We start from the raw sequence: 19,905 nt of genomic DNA on the forward strand, positions 1-19,905 counted from the left end.
ACTTTCTGGAAGAAATGTCAGCTTTTGAGGCATGCCACTTCGCTTCTTCTTCTACAGCAAACTCATCCAAGCAGACTGGTGATATTTTTTTCATTGGAAAGAATTGTTATTAATAACCAAGCAGTGTGCAGAGTTAATAAAACATTATGATTACAATATCCATAACTTCATTCATGAGTGCGTTTCATTCTTCGAATCATTGTATCAAACCCACTTTAGAGCCTCCATGCATATTTCAGGGGAATAGTTGAAATTAGATAAAGATTTTTCTGCTTGCCATAATCTTAATTCTATTGTTTCCATTACTTTTATTTGCAAAAATCACCATCAATGTAATAAAATAATCCAACTTTCCAATACTCAGGATAGAAATGTACAACAACGAAAAGACATTCAAATACAATACCAAAAAAATACATCAAAAAGGAAATAAGTATCAATAATAATAATAATAGTCATATAAAGTAGAAATACAATGTTTAAAAAAATATATGTTAATACATCCTATTATAATTAATGAATAGAAATATAGTAAATATAATTTGAATATACTACTAAAATGGAATAATATCAACAGTATCTAGCATAATACTATCAACATCAGTGATTAAAAATATATAAAAATAAATTATTTACAATAATAGAGCAATATTGTTATTATTGATATCACGTCAAAAATAGAACTAGCACATTCTAAAAATGTACGAATTACAAATAATCATCAAGACAAAAAAATTCTGAGGAAAAATAATTTGGTTCCGCTTCAGAAACACAATGAAGAACACTTTGTATCTAAAAAGCCATCAAACTTTAGGTCACAGCCTATATGTGATTAAGCAAAATAAATAATACATAGTTAAAAACGATTCTCGGTATCAAATAACTCATTTATCACGTCAAAGTTGTATTATTTATATTGGGCAGCACGGTGCGACAGGGGTTAGTGCATGTGCAGTGTGAATGTTGTCTATCTGTGTTGGCCCTGTGATAAGGTGGCGACTTGTCCAGGGTGTACGCCGTATTCCGTCCGAATGCAGCTGAGATAAGCTCCAGAACCCCCGTAACCCCGAACGGTACAAGTGGTAGAACATAGATGGACATCCATTCATGTGAAAAATAACCTTAATTAACAGTTGTGCATGAATAAAAATATGAAATAGAAGTGTTGCCTTACAGATCAAGGCACCCACGCACCACCGCTTTCATGTACGCTCTCTTGCAGCGGCCTCGCAAAAACACATTTCAAGTCGTGGTGCCCATGTTTATTAGCAACACTCTATTTAGGAATCATGCAAGCAATGCGATATCCGTCAAATGAATGTTTGCAGCACCGTGAATTTGATCAAGCAGGTGTAAAACAATTCTTGAGGATGCAAAGTGTGACATTTGTGTAGGACGTGCAAGTCAAAAAGCAGAGTGACGCCAAAGTATCTTCTACCCGCTGAGCAGAGCCAAATTAATTTGCCAGCTCGAGCACAGAAATCTCGTCCGCTTGAATGATTGGATTGTAATAGTGCACTTTGTAAGGCAAACATTGATTGGTTTTGTGTGCAGCAACAGGCTACTCCTGCCCACTCCTTACTGCATGTTAGAAAGGAAGGGGAAGGGGCTACAGTAGGTTATGGCTCTCCTGTACTTACTGCATGTTGGAAAGGAAAGGGGGCGGGGCTACAGGGGGTTATGGTTTCTGCATAATAAATCCACACATGCACACCATAAAGCTTCTTTCAGGAGGACTGGCGAGCGCCTATTATTGGCTCCACCTTACACTGCAAAGGTACGTGTGTGAGATGGGGGAGGAGCACAAGACGTGCATTGAACTCCAGCCAGGTGTCAGCCGTTGCCGTGGCAACTCTTTAGGCGACGACTCCATTACAGCTCGTCGGCATTGCTGAGCGTTTGTCGCTCGCACGGCAACAAAAGGAAAAAGTGCTGCAACTAGGAACATGATTGTTAGTGGTGGGTCAATATCACTAACATGGTATTGTATGGTATTGTATGGTATGGTATGGTACAGTACAGTACGGTACAGTATGTTATGTTATGTTATGTTATGTTATGTTATGTTATGTTATGTTATGTTATGTTATGTCATGTTATGGAATGGCATGGTATGTATGGTATGATATGGTATGGTATGGTATGGTATGGTATGGTATGGTATGGTATGGTATGGTATGGTATGGTGGGACGGTACAGTATGGGCTGCTAATGTTGGGTATGTATTGTATGGTATGGTATGGTAATGTAGGATATGGTATGGTATACTATGCCATGGTATGGTATGGTATGGTATGGTATGGTATGGTATGGTATGTATGGATTGGTATGGTATGGAAAGGCATGGTATGTTATAGTGTGGTTTGGTATGGTAAGGTATGTCATGGTATGGTATGGGATGGTATGGTATGGTACAGTATGGTATGGTACGGTGTGGTGTGGTGTGGTATGGTATGGTATGGTATTGTATGTTATGGTATGGTATGGTACGGTACAGTATGGTCTGGTAATGTTGGGTATGTATTGTATGGTATGGTATGGTAATGTAGGATATGGTATGGTATACTATGTCATGGTATGGTATGGTATGGTATGGTATGGCATGGTGTGGTATGGTATGATAATGTTGGGTATGGTAATGTATGGTATGTAATGGTATGGTAATGTAGGATATGGTATGGTCTGGTAAAGTAGAATATGGTATGGTATGGTAATGTTGGGTATGTATTGTATGGTATGGTATGGTAATGTAGGACATGGTATGGTGTGGTGTGGTATGGCATGTCATGGTATGGTATGGTTTGGTATGGTATGGTATGGTATGGTAAGGCATGATATTGTTGGGTATGGTAATGTATGGAATGGTATGGTCTGGTATGATATGGTATGGTATGGTATTAAATCTCTCTTAAAAACATACTTTTATTCCTTGGCTTTTAACACTAAGTGATATCCATCCTGCAATGGCGCCCCATTATACACCTGCTGTGAACCTGTTTTTATGTTTTTAAGTTTTATTTATTTATTTTTTATCATGTTCTGTTTGTGTTGTGTTGTTTGCTCGGTCTTCGTATTATCTTTTAACCTGTCCATTGTACAGCACTTTGGCTACCCCTGTGGTAAATTTTAAATGTGCTTGTGACAGTCTCTTACTGTCGTCGCTCGGGTTCAGCAGACAACCAAGGAAGGACATCTCTTTAGCAGGTTTGACTTCTTTATTTTGCAATTGAGCTTGGCTGCAGTTTGGATCGCTTTCCAGCTCCTTCCTCCACTGCTCGTTCGCCGGTCGCTTTTCAGCCGCCGTCGTCATTGTCGTCGTCTGCTCTCTGTCGCTCTTGCTCTCTGTCGCTCTTGCTCTTCACGCTCTGCATCTGCTGCAGACACTCCAACTCCTTCCCTGATCTCTCCTCCTTCTCCCCTTTTATACAGCAGGAGGAGATGAGTTAATTGTGTGCAGGTGTGTGTGCCACGCACCTGATTTAGATTGTGGAGGCATTGCTCCCAGCAAGCCCCGCCTCTCCGCTCCACCGCATCCTCCGCCTCTTTGCCGCCATCTTGGGCAGGGCAGCGTGCCCTGCCCTGCCGTCGGCCCCTTTGCTCCGCATCTCCACAGTGCTTTATAAATAAAGTTGATTTGATTTGATTTGATGGTATGATATGGTATGGTATGGTGTTGTATGGTATGGTATGGTCATTTAGGATATGGGATGGCATTTTATTTCTTCGGTATGGTATTGTATGGTATGGTAATAGTGGGTAGAGTAGGATGTTGTATGGTATGGTATGGTATGGTATGGTATGGTATGGTATGGTATGGTATGGTAATGTTGGGCATACCTGCCAACCTTGAGACCTCCGATTTCGGGAAAAGGGGGGTGGGGGGTGGTTGGCGTGGTCGGGGGTTGGTCGAGGGGCGTTCTCGGGGGCTTGGTTAAGAGGGAAGGAGTATATTTACAGCTATCCATCCATCCATTTCCTACTGCTTATTCTCTTTGGGGTCGCAGTATGTGTAGAAATCTTTATTTATAATTGAATCACTTGTTTATTTTTCAACAAGTTTTTAATTATTTTTATATCTTTTTTTCCAAATAGTTCAAGAAAGACCACTACAAATGAGCAATATTTTGCACTGTTATATAATTTAATAAATCAGAAACTGATGATATAGTTCTGTATTTTACTTCTTTAGCTTTTTTTTTTTTTCAACCAAAAACGCTTTGCTCTGATTAGGGGGTACTTGAATTAAAAACAATTTCACAGGGGGTACATCTCTGAAAAAAGTTAGAAAACCACTGCTCTAAAAGCCATAGATGTTAATGTCACATATGCATGGACAATAGATGGCAGTATTGTCCTGTTTAAGAGTGTCACAACATTGCTGTTTACGGCAGACAAACTGCTTTACGGTAGACGAAAACGTGACTGCTGTTGTTGTGTGTTATTGCCGCGCTGGGAGGACGTTAATGAGACTGCCTAACAATAAACCCACATAAGAAACCAAGAACTCACCATCGATCTTTCTACAGTTATAACGTTATTGGCCAGGCACTCTGTTTATATTGTGGGAAAGCGGACGTGAAAACAGGCTGTCGACACGTCACTCGGGTTCGCATAGAGCTGGAAGGGGCGTAGCCTCAAGCCCCGCCTGAATTTCGGGAGATTTTTGGGGAGAGTAGGCAAGTATGATGTTGTGTATGGTATGGTGTAGTATGGTATGGTTTGGTAATGTAAGATATGGTAATTATGATATGGTAATGTAGGATATGGTATGGTATGGTATGGTATGGTATGGTATGGTATGGTATGGTATGGTATGGTATGGTATGGTATGGTATGATATGGTACGGAATGTTATGTTAATGTTGGGTATGGTATTGTATAGGGCTGCGAATCTTTGGGTGTCCCACGATTCGATTTAATATTGATTCTTGGGGTCCCGATTTTCTCGATTCAAAAACGATATTTTTTCGATTCAAAACGATTCTGTATTAATTCAATACATAAGATTTCAGCAGGATCCACCCCAGTCTGCTGACATGCTAGCAGAGTAGTAGATTTTTTTTAAAAAAGCTTTTATAATTATAAAGGACAATGTTTTATCAACTGATTGCAAGAATGCAAATTTGTTTTAACTATTAAACTAACCAAAAATATGACTTATTTTATCTTTGTGAAAACATTGGACAGAGTGTGTTGTCAAGCCTTTGAGATGTGATGCAAGTGTAAGCCACTGTGACGCTATTGTTCTTTTTTTTTTCATTTTTTATAAATGTCTAAATGTAATGCAAATGAGGGATTTTTATACACTGCTATGCTGAAATTATAACTAATATTGATACTGTTGTTGATAATATTCATTTTTGTTTCACTACTTTTGGTTTATTCTGTGTCGTGTTTGTGTCTTCTCTCAATTGCTCTGTTTATTGCAGTTCTGAGTGTTGCTGGGTCAGGTTTGGTTTTGGAATTGGATTGCATTGTTATGGTAATGCTGTGTATTGGTTTGTCGGATCGATAAAAAAAATTTAAAAACATTTATGAATTAAAAAAAATTAAAATAAGAAAATCAACTTTAAAAAATTAGTATCGATTCTGAATCGCACAACATATTCAATTCGATTTGTATTCGAATCGATTTTTTCCCATAGCCCTAGCATTGTATATATCAGGGGTCGGGAACCTTTTTGGCTGAGAGAGCCATGAAAGCCAAATATTTTAAAACTTATTTCCCTGAGAGCCATATCATATATTTTTGACACTGAATACAACTAAATGTGTGCATTTTTTAATCAAAAACAACATTTTTAGAGTATAATAAGTCTCTAATTCTTTTTAATAACATTCTTATTTCTTGAACAGGTGCGGTAGAAAACGGTTGGATGGATTAAAATGCTTGAGAATGTTTTATATTTTGAAAGTTATTTATAACATCGTGATTACCAGCGGAATTATTCATTACTTATCGTGTTAAGCAATGTCAGCTAAGATTTATCTGAGAACCAGATGCGGTCATCAAAAGAGCCACATCTGGTTCTAGAGCCATAGGTTTCCTACCCCTGGTATATATGGTATGGTTTGGCATGGTAATGTAGGATATGGTATGGTATGGTATGGTATTGAATGGTATGGTATGGTATGGTATGGTATGGTATGGTATGGTATGGTTTAGTATGTTAATGTTCGGTATGGTATTGTATGGTTACTTAGGATATTTTATGGTATGGCATGGCATGGCATTGCATGGTATGGTATGGCATGGTATGGTATGGTATGGTATGGTATGATATGGTACGGTATGTTAATGTTGGGTATGGAATTGTATGGTATGATATGGTAATATATGGTATGGTATGGAAATATAGTGTAGTGTAGTGTAGTGTACTGGATCAATTGCAAACTCCTTCTGTACACCTTCGGGGCCATCCACAACATCGCCCCTCCGTACCTGTCTGATCTCCTGCATGTCACCATCCCCACTCGTTCCCTCGGATCCTCCTCTTCCATCCATCTCTCTGTGGCCCCTGCCCGCCTTATCACTATAGGGGCCAGACCATTCTGTCGCTCTGCTTCCCAGCTCTGGAACGATCTACCACAGGGGTCACCAACGCGGGGCCCGCGGGCACCAGGGATGGATTGTTGGTTTTATTGTATTTTCTTTTGTTGTAAGGCGACTTTGGGCTTCCTGCAAGGCGCTCTGAAATTAAATGTATTATTATTATTATTATTATAATCCATCGATCCATCTTCTACCGCTTATTCCCTTCGGGGGCGGGGGTGGGCGTTGTAGCCTATCTCAGCTACAATCGGGCGGAAGGCAAGATACACCCTGGACAAGATAAACAGACAACATTCACACTCACATTAACACACTGCGGCCAATTTAGTGTTGCCAATCAACCCGGGATTATTATTATTCTTTCTATTATTATAGATATTATTATTATTATTATTATTATTATTAGTGTAGGTTAGGGTGTAGTAGGGTAAGTTAGTGTATGGTATGATATAGTTTGGTAAGGTATGGGATGGTATTGTAGTGTAGGGAAGGGTAAGGTAGGGTATGGTATGATCTGGGTTAGGGGGTAGGGTATGGTACGGCATGGTGTAGTATAGTAAGGTATGGTATGTATGGCATACTTTACAGCAATGTAGAATATGGTATGGTAATATAGGGTGAAGTAATCTATGATAGAGTATGGTATTTCTCTTGTTATGTCAGCTTGTAAGCTAGCTAACAAGTTAGCACAAGTCAGTCCGTGAGTTTATCAAAGTGTGGTTATTAATCACGTTTTTAACGCTAATTCTAATTAGCACTGTTATGGTTAAACTGTCTATCGTTACATCCACGGTAATGGGTAAACCGTCGATAATTACATCCGAGCTATGGTTAAACTGTCTTTCGTTAGATCCGTGGTTACATCCATGGTTATGCGCAGTCTTTGGCCAGAAAATTTGGCAGAACTGGGGCATAATTTTGGCAAAACAAGTGCATTTTGCCAGTGTTTCTGCCAGGGGCCAGCCCGATCGGAGCAGGTTTGATGAGGTGGCGTGGAAAAGAGAGCATGTTTTTACCAAGCTCTAGATTTGTTTTGGGCTCCTGCGGGTAATAAAGCCCGTCTGGAGCAGCGCCGCCAATCAGGATCTTTGCATGCTCACCACTTTGAATGTGGCTGACATTTTGTCTCGGCCACCCTCACGCTGCTTTACCGTGATTATGCTTGCCACTACCCGTGGTTTGCATGAATATCACCTGGCTGCGCCTGTTCCCACCCGAGCGCGTGGTCGCAGCAACGCTTAGCAACCGTTGCTACGTGGAGCATCACTCAACACAAACCACTACTCCCAAACGCTCTCTGCGCAGCCTCTGACGCCGTTCCATCCTCTCCTGGACGCATCCTGGTTGTTCCATAACGTATTCGGAGCCCTTTGTCAGCTTTTGGTGCCGCCTTGCCAACGCTCACTAGCGTAAACATGCTGTTGAAGGTCCACAGAAATCCCGGGTCCCTGCATTGCTCATCAGTTTCCTTAGGATGGAGTCTTTCAGCACCAGTGGGGGACCTCCGCCGGCCCCCGGGAGACCACGCCATGATGCGTGTTTGCAATCATGGCGGCTGCAAGTGTAGAGAGACGCCAGGTTTTGTGAATGCAGCCGCTATCATGGCAATGTTGTGTTTATCGCGGCGGGAGGCCGAGGGAGAGCGGGAGACACAGCAAAGTGAGCAAAACACGCACATTAGCGCTTTGAGCTCTCCACAACTCATTTGAATGTAAATAGGAGACCTTTATCCCTTCTTTTTTGCTCGCCCCCTGCACAAAAAAATCTGCAGCCCAAGACCGGAGACAAGTTTAGCCGGGAAGTCAGGATGTTCTTCTGGTTGCTAAGGAGACTGTCTCCCCTCCCCCATGGTCACTGCTCTCCCAGTCAAAGAGGCTTTTCTCCTCTGCGACTCTTCTCCATCGTGCAATCAGACACTGAGGAGCATCTCGGCTCCGGGCGGCTGCGGGGGCCCCGAGACCCCAACATCTGGGAGTTGTGTTGATTTCCAATGTGGGGGGGGGGTTGGGGGAGCATTGACAACAACTATACTTGAACACACAGATTATCATGCTTGGCTGTTGCACACACATTGACCGGTTTTACACACTTTACAAGGACCATGCCACAGAATCGGTGTCATTGGAGTTCCCATGAAATAAAACATGCAAATGTATGAGTGAACTGGAGAAAACATTTTGTAAAGAAGAAAAAAAAAGTGTCCTGGGGGGTCTTTTCATTTCTTGTTAAATGGTTCATGTTGAAGTAAATTCACGTCAACAATATTATTTGCTCAGGTGGCCGGACAGGTGAGACAAAGCAGAAAACAGTGATTAAACAATAGTTTGCTTTAATTGTCTTTAAGACACACATGACATTAATTAATGAATGTTGCATACTAGTAAATACATGTATTAATTGTCTTTAAGACACACAGGACATTCATTAATGAATGTTGCATTGTAATAAATACATGTTTTAATTGTAATTAAGACACACAGGAAATTAATCTATTAATTATGCATAATAATAAATACATGTATTGATTGTCTTTAAGACACACTGGACATTAATTAATTAATGATGCTTGATAATAAATACATGTATTAACTGTCTTTAAGATACACAGGTAATTAATTAATGAATGATGCATAATAATAAATACACGTATTCATTGTCTTTAAGACACATTGGACATTAATTAATGAATGATGCATAGTAATAAATACATGTATTAAATGTCTTTAAGACACAGGCAATTAACTAATGAATGATGCATAATAATAAATACACTTATTGATTGTCTTTAAGACACACTGGACATTAATAAATTATTGATTCATAATAAGAAATACATTTATTAAATGTCTTTCAGACACACTGGACCTTAATTAATTAATGATGTATGTTAATAAATACATGTATTAATTGTCTCTAAGACACATTGGACATTAATTAATGACTGATGCATAGTAATAAATACATGTACTAAATGTCTTTAAGACACACATGACATTAATAAAGGAATGATGCAAAATAATAAATACATGTATTGATTGTCTTTAGGACACACAGGCAATTAATTAATGGATGATGCATAATAATAAATACACTTATTAATTGTCTTTAAGTCACACTGGACATGAATTAATTAATGACGCATGAAAATAAATACCATTGTTAAATGTCTTTAAGACACACTGGACATTAATTAATTAATTAATTAATTAATTAATTAATTAATTAATGACAAATAATAATAAATGCATGTATTTATTGTCTTTAAGACATAAGAAAATAATTAATTAATGATGTATAATAATAAATACATGTATCAATTGTTTCTAAGACACATTGGACATTAATTAATTAATAATACATAATAATAAATACATGTATTCATTGTCTTTAGGACACAATGGACATTAATTAATTAATGATGCATAATAATAAATATATGTATTAATTGTCTTTAAGACACACATGACATTAATTAATGAATGATGCATAATAATAAATACATGTATCAATTGTCTCTAAGACACACTGGACATTAATTAATAAATGATGCATAATAATAAATACACTTATTAAAGGCCTACTGAAATTAGATTTTCTTATTTAAACAGGGATAGCAGGTCAATTCTATGTGTCATACTTGATCATTTCGCGATATTGCCATATTTTTGCTGAAAGGATTTAATAGAGAACATCAACGATAAGGTTCGCAACTTTTGGTCGCTAATAAAAAAAGCCCTGCCTTTACCGGACGTAGCAGACGATGACGTCACTGGTGTGAGGGCTCCTCACATCCTCACATTGTTTATAATGTGAGCCTCCAGCATCAAGAGCTATTCGGACCAAGAAAGCGACAATTTCCCTATTAATTTGAGCGAGGATGAAAGATTCGTGGATGAGAATATTGATAGTGAAGGACTAGAAAAAAACAAAAAAACAAAAATAAAGAGAAAAAAAAAGGGGGATTGCATTGGGAGCGATTCAGATGTTTTTAGACACATTTACTAGGATAATTCTGGGAAATCCCTTATCTTTCTATTGTGTTGCTAGTGTTTTAGTGAGTTAAGTAGTACCTGATAGTCGGAGGGGTGTGTCCACGGGTGTGTTGACGCTGAACTCCGGTAAGAGGCAACTTTTTACCACAATTTTCTCACCGAAACCTGCCGGTTGACAAGTGGTCGGGAACCATATTCGCTTGACCGCTCTGATCCATAGTAAAGCTTCACCTCCGGGAATTTTAAACAAGGAAACACCATGTGTTTGTGTGGCTATAGGCTAAAGCTTCCCACCTCCATCTTTCTACTTTGACTCCTCCATTATTAATTGAACAAATTGCAAAAGATTCAGCAGCACAGATGTCCAAAATACTGTTTAATTGCACGATGAAAAGAGACGACTTTTAGCCGCAAATGGTGCTGGCTAATATGTCCCCTCCAATCACTAACGTCACAAACACGCGCCATAATACGCGTCACCTTAAATTTAAAATTGTAATTTAGTAAACTAAACCGGCCGTATTGGCATGTGTTGCAATGTTAATATTTCATCATTGATATATAAACTATCAGACTGCGTGGTGGGTAGTAGTGGGTTTCAGTAGGCCTTTAAATGTCTTTAAGACACACTGTACATTAATTAATGAATGATTCATAATAATAAATACACTTATTAAATGTCTCTAAGACACACTGGACATTATTGAATGAGTGATGCATAGTAATAAATACATGTATTAATTGTCTTTAAGACAGCTGACATTAATTAATTAATGATGCATAATTATAAATAATTGTATTAATTGTCTTTAATACACAGGACATGTATTAATTAATGATGTATAATAATAAATACATGTGTTAATTGTCTTTAAGACGCACATGACATCAATTAATGAATGATGCATAATAATAAATACATGTATCAATTGTTTCTAAGACACACTGGACATTGATTAATTATGCATAATAATAAATACATGCATTAATTGTATTTAAGAGACAGGACATTAATAAATGAATGATGCATGATAATGAATACATTTATTAATCGTCTTTAAGACACACAGGACAGTAATTAATTTATGATGCATAATAATAAATACATGTATTCATTGTCTTTAGGACACAGGTCATTACTTAATTAATAATGTGTGATAATAAATACATTTATTAATTGTCTTTAAGGAACACAGGACATTAATTAATGAATAATATATTATAATAAATACATGCATTAATTGTCTTTAAGACACAGGAGATTAATAAATGAATAATGCATAATAAAGAATACATTCATTAATTATCTTTAAGACACACATTAATTAATGTTGTATAATAATAAATACATGTATTGTTGTCTTTAGGACACAGGACATTAATGAATGAATGATGCATTATAATAAATACATGTATTAATTGACTTTAAGACACACAGGACATTAAATAATGACTAATGCATAATAATAAATACGTGTTTTAATTGTCTTTAAAGCACACGGGACATTAATTAGTTAATTATGTATAACAATAAATACATGTATTAATTGGCTTTAAGACAAACATTACATTAATTAATTAATGATGCATAATACAAAATACATGCATTAATTGTCTTTAAGACACAGTACATTAATTAATTATACATAATAATAAAAACATGTATTGATTGCGTTTAAGACATACATGACATTAATGAATGAATGTTGCATAATAATAAATACACTTATTAATTGTCTTTAAGACACACTGGACATTAATTAACTAATGATGCATAATGATAAGTACTTTTAGAATGAAACAATCTTGAATGAAAACAAATTAATCAAACATTTAATTCCTCAATAAACATCGCAAGAACTCTCCTAAAAAAGACGTTATATATTTGATTCAGAGTAGCAATTCAACTTATCAATATCGAGTATTTTCATGGGACTGAAAGAGTTATCCTCAAACTGTGGTGTGAGGGCGCTATCTTGTGATACGACAAAAAAACACTTAAATATTCAAACACAGTGTTACTGTTCAAACTGTGTGTAATATTGCAGTGGCCAAACATTTGAAATATAATATAACATTTCTGCCTCGTTTCAGTTCAAGTGGTAGAGCACCCATCCAACAACTTGAGGGTTTCCGGTTCCATTCCAGCTTCCACCATCTTTGTCATAGCCGTTGTGTCTTTGGGCAAGGCACGTCACCCACCTTGCTCCGAGTGCCACACACACAAGTAACAGGACTGAATGAATTGACGCAAACTGGCAGCCACCCTTGCGTCAGTCTACCACATGTAACTTACCATCATCAATGTGTCTATTGTTGTAATTATTCATATCAAATGTAGCTTACCACATTAAAGTGTTGATTGTTATTATTATTAATAACAAATGTAGCTTGCCATCATCAGTGTGTCTATTGTTATAACCATTCATATTAAATGTAGCTTACCACCATCAATGTGTTGATAGTTATTGTTATTATTATTATTATTATTATTAATATTTTTATTATTATTATTGTTGTTGTTATTGTTGAGGGGCGGTATAGCTCGGTTGGTAGAGTGGCCGTGCCAGTAACTTGAGGATTCCAGGTTCGATTCTTGTTTCCGCCATCCTAGTCACTGCCATTGTGTCCTTGGGCGAGACACTTTACCCACCTGCTCCCAGTGCCACCCACACTGATTTGATTGTAACTTAGATATTGGGTTTCACTATGTAAAGCGCTTTGAGTCACTAGAGAAAAAGCGCTACATAAATACATTTCGCTTCACACTTCACTTATTATTAATAGTAAGAATAATGTTACATTTGGCTCACCACCATCAATGTGTTTATTGTTATTGGTATTAATATTTGTATTATTATTAGGATTATTATTGTTATTAATGTTGATGTGTTTATTATTGTTATTTAATAATAATAAATATGGCTTTCCTCCATTAATGTGTTTATTGTTATTATTAGTACTATTAATATTATTAGTAGTAGTCGTAGTATTATTAAATGTAGATTACCACCATCAATGTGTTTATTGTTATTATTATTAATATTAAATGTAGCTTACGACTATCAATGTGTTTATTGTTATTTATATTACTGCATGAAGCTTCCCACCATCCCAGTGTTTATTGTTATTATTATTAGTAGTGGTAGTTGTAGTAGTAATAGCATTAATATTAATTGTGGCTTACAACCATCAATGTGTTTATTGTCATTATTATTATTATTATTATTAAATGTAGCTTACCACCATTGATGTATTTATTGTCATTGTTATTATTATTAATAAATATGGCTTTCCACTATTAATGTGTTTATTGCTATTATTATTATTACTATTATTATTACTATTAATATTATTAAATGTGGCTTACCACCATCAAACTTTTCATAGTTTTTTTTATTATTATTATAACATGTGGCTTACCACCATCAATGTGTTTTACTGTTATCATTTTACTGTTATCATTAATATTAAATAGGGCATAACACCATAATTTGTTTATTGTTATTATTATTATTACATATAGCTTACCGCCATCCATGTGTTTATTGTATTTATTGTAATTATTATTTTTATTATTATTATTATTATTATCATGTGTAGCTTATCACCATTAAGGTGTGAATGTGAAGTGAAAAAATTATGGTTTCTCACTTTTCTGTGAACGTCTCTGCGTGTCTATAAAAGCGCAAAACAAATCTAATCCATCATTATTGTTATTATTGGTATCATTATAAGTACAGTTATAATCAACAAGGGGCTATGATGTAAATAGGAACAAGTTTCCAATCAATTTTGTTGATGATCCTATAGAATGATGTTCATGTACTTAATTTTACTAAACAATTATCATAATCATTATTTTAATGTATATTTTACCCATTTGAAGGCCTTTTGATCTGATATTATCTCAGGTGGAAATTTGTGAACTAATATATTCAGATGTATAGAAATTTAAAGTGTTTGAACAAAGGATTTAAAATGGTCAAAATAAAATAAAAATAAAAAATAAAAAGATACATGTTCTATATTTTTGTTTAGGTCTGAGTTTGATTAAAAGATGTTCGCACTCAAGGTCAAAAAAAAACAAAACGCATTCAAAATATTTGTATGCCCTTAAAAAAAATGTAAAACCTATTTGTTTGATTTTATAGGGTGTTGTCAAATATACTCATTGTAAGATTTGGATGTTGCGATTTTAAAATTGAACATGAAAAAAATCCGCTTGTAAAAAGTAAATTTTCTGATGGAGTAACACAAAATAATTTATGGCCAAAAATGCAGCAAAAATGGACTGAAAGGATAAAAACTCTGCTTTTATCCCCTGGGTGTTGAAGTATTATTGAGAATATACTTGAAAATAGCATGTGTTAGTGGATGCTACTTCCTTAACGTGAACATGATTTACAATCCTTCTGAAATGTTACTTTCAACTTATTTGTGTTCTTTCTCACTCAGTCCTGTTACCCAAACACACTGTGTCAGATGCCAGGCCGCGCCGGGCCACTCTTTTTTTCTGGCTTTGACCTACAAAACAGAATGAATAAAACAAATTGTGCTGATTTTATTTGTTTGATCAAAACAAGCAAGTCAGGATACAAGGAGCTCGTATTGAAGCTGTTGAAAGCGTGGTTTGATACATGATACTGCATGATACTGATAAAGCATGCCCCCGCCCCCTTTGCAATCGTATTTTGCCCTCCCCCATTTGAGAAGAAGTGAATGACTGTGTTTACTTGAGTATTTTTTCCAAGTCCTGTTGCTTCATTGGCTTATAAGGCAGTTAAGGTATGATCGATCAATTCTACCTGGCAACAAGGTCACTATGATGTCACCAAGAACAATCCAATGTTTTATGTTTGCTTTTGCAATAAATGTTAGCCCACATGCTGCATAAGAGATCATAAGTTTACATTTGCAGAGTGCTTGTTATTCAATAACAACATCATCTTACTTTTTTGCACAAACGTTTTCAAGTTCAAACATTAGAAAACAACAAATCAACCACACCAAGTAGCTTTTGGGGCAGTTTTTTATTGTATTTTACAGCAAGTTTGATAGATCCTCCTTCAAGCTGGCGTCCACTGCAGTGGACATTTGCCGGTGGTCTAGCTCAGGGGGTGTCCAGACTTTGTTCCTCGGAGAACCGAACACTAAAAACTGAAAACTGAAAACACGCGGCGGCCATTTTGATACTTTTTTATTTTTCAAAACAATACAATATGCTGTGAATGTCAAAGGATAAGGTGAAGTCATTCAAGTGTTAAAAATAGGTTGTATATATTGATTTTTCTTTTACGTTCAAAACTTAAATATCTATAGCCCAAATTCAGATACCGTATGTCCGTTTCCATAACATTTTCATTTTTGACGTTTTATGCCGTTTTTGTCAAAACCTTCTTTTTTTAATAAGAAAAAACACAATTCCACCCTCAAATAATGTTCTCAGTGGAATATTGAATTTGAAGTCATTGTAGCCATAATTAGGTCAATCATTCATAACAACATTCATTATTATATCTTGGGCAATGACAGCTTAAATAAAATCAGACGATCCAAAAAGCCTCCCCACTCATAAAAGTGTGAAAAATAAATATATATAGTTTTTTTTTTTTGTTTTTTTTACTTTTAAAGCTTTAACTTGATACATGTTTATTATTTTTGGAGCAAAGACAGACAAGAAGAAAAAACATTATGTTATTAGAGTCAACATTTTTTGTAAATATTACACCCGTTTGGTCTTTTATTAAAAAAATGTTTATGTTTTTTTTTTCTAGACTTAAACTTGGACTTAAACAAACTTTATTGATCCACAAGGGAAATTGTTCCACTTAGTAGCTCAGTTTCAAAGTCAAATGAAGGAAGTCAAATGAGGTTCTGTGACAAGCTGCCACTCTTTCAGGCTCATCAAAGAAAAGAAAAAATAAATAAAAAATCATACATAAAATATAAAATATTACTTTAAAAAGGGGCCGCGAGCCGTTACAAAATGCACTGCAAAGCCGCACTTTGGACACCACTGGTCTTATTTTGTCTGGATAATAGTAAAAAAATAAAAAATAAAAAAATAGGTCTGTTAGGTAAAAAAAAACAAAAAAACATTGCTGATTCTCAACCATAAACAAAAAATGAAGAAAAAAAAATACAGTATAAAGTGGATGCAAAACAAAACCAAAACAGTCCAAGGCAAACGCTTTGGGTCATGGCTCATCATGTTTTTTTTTTCTGCAGGATTTAGGCTGCATCCTCACACCAAATGTCGAAGTTTGCTGTGTAAACCTGCACCCGGGACGAGGACGCCGTCTCTTTAAGTGGAGTTGGGGGCCGCAGACAAAATGACAGGGATTTCTCTGGCCAGGCCTTTTAGCGGGCCAGTGACACGTGAATCGGGCCAAGAGAAAATCCGACGGAGAAAGAAGAAGGAGGGGAATAGAGAGCCGACAAGCAATTTGGGAGTAATGCAAGTAAGAAGTGACAAGTGTAATTTCATCCATCTGGACCGACGTGTAAAAGGCGCTGGCCTGAACATTCCCCCCTGATTGATCCTCCCCAGGCTGGAACACCTATCATTAGCTGCCGGGCTAATAGCACCAGGATGCCTCTCGCTCTCCCAGGGGCCAAATCTCTGCTCATCTGGCCCTCGCTTGCCACAGCTGTGCAGGCCAAGCAAGGGGGTGGGGGTTTAGGCGCTGGCCAAGAGGGCATGGAGGGTATACCTGGAAGGGGGGGCGGGGGGCCAAAAACCTCATATTTCTCTCAAATAATCAGCGCCCCCCGCGACCCCAAAAGGGAATAAGCGGTAGAAAATGGATGGATGGACCTTCAAATATTCACTGGTCCTTTACAACAGTGGTTCTCAAATGGGGGTACACGTACCCCTAGGGGTACTTGACGGTATGCAAAGGGGTACGTGAGATTTTAATTTTTTTTTTATTCTAAAAATAGCAACAATTCAAAAATCCTTTATAGATATATTTATTGAATAATACTTCAACAAAATATGCATGTAGGTTCATAAACTGTGAAAAGAAATGCAACAATGCAATATTCAGTGTTGACAGCTACATTTGTTCCATAAATATTGATGTTAAAGATTTATTTTTTTGTGAAGAAATGTTTATGAATCCAGATGGATCTCTATTACAATCTCCAAAGAGGGCACTTTAAGTTGATGATTACTTCTATGTGTAGAAATCTTAATTTATAAATGAATCACTTGTTTATTTTTCAACAATATTTCACTTATTTTTATATCTTTTTTACCAAATAGTTCAAGAAAGACCACTACAAATGAGCAATGTTTTGCACTGTTATACAATTTAGTAAATCAGAAACTGATGACATAGTGCTGTATTTTACTTCTTTATCTCTTTTTTTTTTTTCAACCAAAAATGCTTTGCTCTGATTAGGGGGGGACTTGAATTAAAAAAAATGTTCAGAGGGGGTACATCACTGAAAAAAGGTTGAGAACCACTGCTTTACAACAAGGCCAGCCCAAGGCATAAACACTAAATGCCCCACACAACTTAGATGTGTTTATATTTTTAATAACCACGTTTTACACCCAGGGACTATTTTCATATTTTTAGTTTGTAAAACTAATGCTAAAAACACACATTACATATTTTTCCATGCAAAAAGTTTGTCTTGTGACAAAGTCCACAAATATGAGTTATTTCAGGCATGCCCAAAGAGCAACCACAGGGGGCCATTTGTGGACCAAAGCAACATTTTGTCGGAAAAAACAAGAATAAAAAAAATGTAAGATGAAAGCAGAAAAAAACCTAAAATTGACATTGTTGCGTTTTGTTTTTCTTGACATGTAGAGACAGCAGACGTAGCGCAGGTAGACATGACTTGGATGTCGAAGCATAGGTAAAGTTCAGGCAACAAGAAACAAGAGCAGGTAGAGATGACTTGGATGTCGAAGCAAAGTAGGAAAAGTGCGGCTCAGGAGTGCACAGGCAACAAGAAACAAGAGCAAGTAGGCATGTCTTTAATGTCAAAGCAAGGTAGGTAAAGTGCAGCTCGGTAGTGCACAGGCAAATAGAAACAAGAGCAGGTAGAGATGACTTTGATTTTTGATTGATTGATTGAAACTTTTATTAGTAGATTGCACAGTACAGTACATATTCCGTACAAGTGACCACTAAATGGTAACACCCGAATACATTTTTCAACTTCTTTAAGTCGGGGTCAACGTTAATCAATTCAAAAGATGTTAAAGCAAAGTAGGTAGAATGCAGCTCTGGAGTCCACAGGCAATAAGAAACAAGAGCAGGTAGACATGACTTTGATGTAAAAGCAAAGTAGGTAACGTTGCAGCTCGGGAGTGCACATGCAACAAGAAACAAGAGCAGGTAGACATGACTTTGATGTCAAAGCAAAGTAGGTAATGTGCAGCTCGGGAGTGCACTGGCAACAAGAAACAAGAACAGGTAGACATAACTTTGATGTTGAAGCAAAGTTGGTAACGTGCAGCTCGGGAGTGCACAGGCAACAAGAAACAAGAACAGGTAGGGATGACTTTGATGTCGAAGCAAAGTTGGTAACGTGCAGCTCGGGAGTGCACAGGCAACAACAAACAAGAGCAGGTAGACATCACTCTGATGTCAAAGCAAAGTAGGTAATGTGCAGCTCGGGAGTGCACATGCAACAAGAAACAAGAGCAGGTAGACATGACTTTGATATCAAAGCAAAGTAGGTAACGTGCAGCTCGGGAGTGCACAGGCAGCAAGAGTCCATGGTGGAGCTCTGAAAAGGCTGGTTTAAAGAGGAGCCTGATTGGCAACATGGAACAGGTGAGACCAGACAACCAATCAGGGACAGGTGAGGGTGTCATCGCTCAAGCCAGAAGAGTGGTGAAGGCAAACAGGAAGTGAAATCAAAATAAAAGCACAGGAAAGGAGCTTACTCGAGAAATAAGTAAAAATCCAGTGGAAAGTCAGGTCCTGAGACACATTTCGAAAGTAACAATAATTGGTCACTTGTAGCACAAAGCCGCCACTAAAATATAATTTTCATGTTTGTTTGTGACATGTTTACATTAAAAATAGCACACGCATTGTTAGACTTTTCAACGTTCTCCAAGATTTTCTGCTTTTTTGTCCTAAATGGTGTATTTTCAAACGTAAAAATTTCAGAGTCCATCAAACCAATCAGAGTGAGCTGTTCAGTATCGAGGCCTCTGATTGGCTCAGCTTCAGGAAGCGTGACTATGTAGGAATAAATGACATTTATTGGAAAAACAATATTATACTCGTGTTTTTTTAAACTTTTTAATCAAACCTGGATTTTTTTTTTTTTTTTTTTACTAAAAACGTATTCATAGGAAGAACAACATTTAATGACTTTTTTGTG

Source organism: Nerophis ophidion, linkage group LG21 (assembly GCF_033978795.1).
Source record: "Nerophis ophidion isolate RoL-2023_Sa linkage group LG21, RoL_Noph_v1.0, whole genome shotgun sequence".
Taxonomy (NCBI): Eukaryota; Metazoa; Chordata; class Actinopteri; order Syngnathiformes; family Syngnathidae; genus Nerophis; species Nerophis ophidion.